Here is a 6,243-nt window from a genome sequence, read left to right on the forward strand (position 1 = left end):
TGCACTGGGATAAACTCGATCGAATATTTATTCTTCCTTATTTATATATACACACTTGCTAAATTGGAATTGGATCTCGGAGGACTTGCCTCGAGAGAATATACGATGTCTATATGGTAGGTAGATGTTTTTATATGGTTTCTATTTATATGGTACTCCGAATGGTATTAGATAATGCTCGTTATTAATGGACTGTTACTAACTATTATTACGCTGGCTATATTGAGATATTCTCGATTATCTTGAAAACTGCAATTGGATTATTGCACTTTGTTTTGGGTTTAGAACTATTTGGAAAGTGATGTATTGGTTACTGTTGAATCTAAATACAATATATGTATGTATATGTATGTGGGTATATATACAATTGCGGAATACTCTATATTCTAGTGAGTGGAATGGAGTGGAGTGATAGTGAGAGTTAGTGGGTGTGCCTATTTGTGTGGCTGTGACTGTTTGTTTGTTTGTGTGTGGTTGTGGTTGTGATGTGAGTGTAGCTAGCTGTATGGTAAGTGGTATTCCAAACTGTCTGTTCCGGTGTCAGTGTGTGTTGCATTAGCACTAGGTGGCCGTATCTTGATGCTGGGCGTTAAGGATACGTGGATACGAGATGCTTCTTTAGGCTCTTCTCGCTCGAAATAACTACTTTCGACTTCGATCTCGATCTGGATTTATGGCTATATCTGTTATCGCTATAGCTATGCTGATGCATGGGATGGATAATAATACGGATAGAAAACGAATGCAGAAGACGGAAACGCGAGTGGCACGTGAACGTGTTGCCACAGACCTAATCAGTTCTTCAGTTGGCGATCTGCGATCTCGTACTCATACTTATGGATTTATGTTTGCGTGATTTTTTCAATATTTTTCTGGTTTTTAGGAATATTTTTGTGTGTTTGTTTCGTGTGTTTTGCTTTTGTTTGGTTTTGGTTTCAGTTTCGAGTTGGTTTTGCTTAAAATATTTTTCAAAAATGTGTGAGATTTTTGGTTTTTGGCTTAATTTGTTTCTAGGCTTGTTGAATTTTTATTTGTTTTTGTACTTTTAATTTCAATTTTTTGCGAAATTCTGTCGTTTTGAGTTGTTTCGTAATTTTCGTTTTTAAAGCGCCGTTAAATTTGGATTTGGAATTGATTTTTTACTTTTGTATAATTTTTTGTTTGGCTTTCAAAAATTATTATTATTTTTTTGTTTGTTAATTTTTCGTGGAGTTTTGATGAATTTTGAACTTTTCGTTGTCGTTTATTGGTTGTTGATTTTGTTGTTGTTGCAGATGTTTCAGATGTTGTTGTTGTTGTTGTTTGTTGTTACGTTGTACAGGTCTAAAGTTGATAAATATTATTTCCTTGTTGTTGTTGTTGTTGACGATGTTGTAGTTGTTGTTGTTGTTGTTGGTGGTGGTGATGATGTTAGTGATGCATACATAAAGAAATCAATAAGTATAATTATATCCGTTCTATTGCGAATTAACTGAATTATGGTTGGGTTAGTTGTGGAGATCTATGGTCATTTGCTTCTGGTTGCTTAAAAATGTTTTTGGTCTATTGTTTTTGTTAAAAATTATGATGATCTGTAAACGAGACGAAGAGAAAGGAAATTTTTGTTTTATGGTCAGTGCACAATACGAATGATTATGGAAAAGGGAATCGCGACTTGGGGACAATATGGGAATCAGGAAGGGAATCGTGGGACTAGACTAATTTTGAAAGTATCCAAAGTGATGTTAGATATTTGTATATAGTTGAGTTTTGTCACTCGCGATTAACCGATCAAAATATTCACATTTGAGAAATAAAAATGCTCCGCGTGGTCTGGACGATCCGCAGCCGGTTGTTCTACTCCATGGACTATTGCGTGAATGCGGAGACCAAATAATTGAGAATAAAAATCTGCTGCTCCAAAAACAAAAAAAAAACAAAAATTACGTCGGCGACGTCGATGTTTGTCGAGGTGCGGGGGCGGTGGCGCTGACGGTGGAGATGTCGTGGACATGGACATGGACAACGCAGAACGGACAAAGGACAACGGACAAGGGACAAGGGGCCTTGAGGGACCTGAGGAATGAAGCGGTATGCTTATTATAAGATAAAAATTCAGTGCGATAAGCAAAAAGCGACAGCGAGAGAAACAGAACAGCAGCAGCGTCAATGGCAGCGGCCGCAGTCGCTGCAGCTGCAGCAGCAGCAGCAACGGATGTGGATGCAGAGTCAGAGACTGGAGAAATTGCACTTGCAATTGCATATCTGACAGCTGCAGTCGCAGTCGCCGGCGTAGGCCTGTCTGTGTGTACATATGCATGTGTGTGATTGTGTGTACATGTGGAAAGGGGCCACAAAATTCGTCTGCGTCTGCCCCATTCCGCTCTTCTCATCCCGATCCCGTTACTCTCTCACACACACACACATGCACACAAAGATTGACAGAGAGAGAGAGAGAGAGAGTCAGAGCTGCAGTGCAGCGTCAAAATGCAGTTTTCGGTTGCCAGAGCTGCATTTGGATGCAGGCTCCCGCTGCACTTTCTGCAGTAATATCATCCCTTATGTTGCGGCGATGACCACCAACAACACAATCTCCGTACTCCAACTCCGTCTCTCTGTCACTTGCCACCCGCACTCGCTCCCTCACTGACCATTCCCCCACCACCGCCACCCTCACAATTGTTCATGTTGGCGGTATGCAAATTTGTGCACGATTAAATGTCTGCGTCCAGGCCTCTCTATCTCTCTCACGTGGACTCACTCTGACTCTTTCTCTTTCTGTCTGGCTTATGTTTATGCGTGGCAGCGGTTGTTTTCCCACTCCCTCTCCCTCAACCTGTCCCTGTCCTTGTCCCAGGATGCATTTCCGCTTGTCGTCACAGCACTGCATGTGTCTGTATATATATATAAATATATATAAATTTATATCTATATATGTATGTATGTATATGAAGTTTGTGTTATGTACACACATACACAGTGCATGTGCATTGGGTCGGACTCGGCTTCTGTGGATGCGTCTGTATTTGTGCATGCATTTTCCTATGTACAACTACAACATTTGGGAACCAGGCTCGAACACTTACATGCAGAATGCACTTGCACACACACACACACACCACACATACGATATTATTATGAGCGTCTATGTATGCGTGCAGAGTCCATTTTTAATGGTCGCCGACGCAGCTGCCGTTTCATCGATTTTCGTCTAGCCAGTTTTCTCCCTCAACATTATCGATTTCCCCCCTCCCCAAAAGGAAAAGAAAAAAGAAAGAATACAAAATTTGGAGTTCAGCCTAAATGTTTAATTCGGACTTACGCCTATTTCAATGTCTTTCTCTTACTTCGTTACTAAGATACATCCACAAGTAGTTAGTGAAATCATAAACAAATCTGCACATGACCACAGTTAGAAAGGATTTTTGATTGAGCAAGGACAGGTGAAAGGTGCTCACAGGCGATTAACAAATGATTAACAATCGATTGGAATTATTGCCTCCAAGGACAATCCGGCCAAGAATCTCTTTTGCATAAGATCTGCAACGGCCGAGAACTCAAATGACACTATTGTCCTGTTGTTAGTCAGTAGGCCTGAACGACCGTAAGGATTTACTTATGGGTAAATCTATAAATGTACCTAATCTTCAATCTATCCAAGTAATATGTCCAAGTCTAATGTCAAGAAGCATTGTAGAGCCTATTCCGCTTTTGTTTGAAATTTATTTACAGTAATTCCTGAAAAGGACCAATTACAACCCAGCAGAAGTAACTCAGCTACCAACGTTTTCCAAAGTCGTTTACCATAAATTCTACGTAAAAAAGGACATCAGGGTTTACGCTTTTCAATCAATTCTGTAGTAAGATTTCCTTTACTTGCCACATACAAATACATACATATGTAGGTCCATAGACTCGAACTCTAATTCAATCGTATAATAATACAAATTATAAACAAACTGATGCCATAAATCTTGAGGATCTTTTGAGGATACAAAAGATTTACAGACTTAGCTTCTGAATGGAAACAAATTGTGTAACATACTGGTCATGGAGTAATCTTCTTTGGAAGATTGGGACAGGCCACACTCAAATAGGCTGTTTAGGATAGTCAAAATTCAAAATTCTCGACTTATATCAATCAGTTTTGTTGCATGAGTTTTTATTGAAATATTTTATTTTGAGCCTTTTTAATTAATTTTGTTGAAATGCACTTTTCCCATTTGGAAATGTATTCTCCACCCCCCAACTCCACCTTCACCCTCACCCTTACCTCCACCCCCCAGTGGGATGTTTTTCCATTGCTAACTGAATTAATGAGATATTTATTTTTCGGATGGAGATACAATTGTATGCAATATGGCGACCATGTATGAACATACGTACATACATACATACATATGTATGTATGTATATTTTTATATAAAATACATAACCATGCATATATAAATAAGTATATACATAAAAGCCTACGAACGAGCTGACGTTCGAACTGAGGCTGACGTCCGGAATCCGCGGTGGATGACGTCCAGCATTCCCCACCATGAAATACGTAAATGTCCATGTACAACATATACACATGTATCTACACATACATACTTATATATTGTGTATATGTTTAGACACATGCAACTGTTATGTATGTATAACGATGCTCATTTATTAATTTATATTAATTTGTGTGGACCCAGCCTGGGCCTGGGCCTGAGCCTGAGCCGGAGCCGGAGCCGACCCAGGCTCGGCCTACCCCGGAGTCGAATTGCATTCGAGAATATATACATATGTACGAATTATATTCCAATTCGCTCTTATATACACACATTTGCTTTCTCTGTGTGTGTTGGCTAGATTCGTCATGCAGGCTATTGCACCTGTATGTACATATGTATGTATGAATGTATGTACATTTGTATGTAAATATGTACATACTTATGTGCATGTGCAATTGTCAAATAATGAAAATTCATAAATTTTCCCATTCTTACAAAATTGTGAAATAAATAATTTCTTGTTCTTTTTTTGTTTTAATTTATTTATGCACTCGAGATTTAATTAAACAACCAAAAAACTGCTTTATTCAAGCATCCTGAAATTCGAATAGCAAACATTGCACCTAATATTGAAATTTAGCTAACTCAGTTTGCTTAACGTGGCTATTGAAAATCGGCAGAAGATGAAAGATTGCGGCTCAAAGGATGGAACAGAGTCAACGAGGACGACCTGGTCTCGCCTGGTGGCGCTTTCGTTTGGGCCTGGACGTGTCATAGTTTGCAGTCAAGGCCTATGTCAAGGTTGTTAGCATTCGCTAGACTAGACGCACAGCTTCCACATCTATCTATCTCTCTGCCTCTTGTCTCCTCTCTGCCCTTGAAACTAAAACTGGGAACTCTGCATAGTGGGGAAGTGAGGAGTGGAGGAATGAGGGATGGAACTGGCTGGAGTTGGAGTTGGAGTTGGGTGTGTGGTGTAAGGGTAAGACCAGTGATTGTCTTTGTTTCGGTTGACCCGTTTCTAACTACTTTGCTGAGCGCAGGAGCAGTAGCAGAGGCAGTGGCTATGGCAGTGGCAGTGTCCGTAGCTGGGGCATCGAAGGCAACAGAAACAGAATAAACTTTTGGCCAGTGAGCAGTGCTTTTTGCCTTTTTATTTTCATAGCCTTGAATCAGTTCTCGTTTTGTTTGGCTAGCTAGCACTGCGAACGGATGCAGGAATCGCCTTGCAATCTTGGAATCTTCATGGGTCCACTTGATCGGCCACATATTGACACAATCCCATGGGCTCCAAAGCGACTATAATTTCGATATACAGACTCAAATATATATGTGGATTTCGGATGGTGGCAAATGCGTGAATCATAAATAATTGAAGTAGCGTCAGTGCGTGTTGCAAGTATATACTTAACTGTACATACAAATATGTATGTGCCAACAATTTTCATCCGCATACAGAGATACATATATGTATGTATGTACATACATATGTATGTACATATGTATGTATGGACACATAGGAATGACTACATGGCGAAATGGCCACAAGCAGACGCACTTTCTACTACTCCCACTGTCCATTTCTTGCGAAATAATGTGGGGTGTTTGAATGCAATTTGTTGTGAATAAATAATTGCGCTGAACGAAGAGGCAGGCAATGGCAAATGCATTTCAACTGCACTCGCCCCAGACATACCTACTTATGTGCGTGTGTGTGTGTGTGTGTGTGTGTCCATACATACATACATGCGTTTATTTACAATTCATTTGCAAT

Source organism: Drosophila tropicalis, unplaced genomic scaffold (assembly GCF_018151085.1).
Source record: "Drosophila tropicalis isolate 14030-0801.00 unplaced genomic scaffold, ASM1815108v1 contig_859, whole genome shotgun sequence".
NCBI classification, from domain to species: Eukaryota; Metazoa; Arthropoda; class Insecta; order Diptera; family Drosophilidae; genus Drosophila; species Drosophila tropicalis.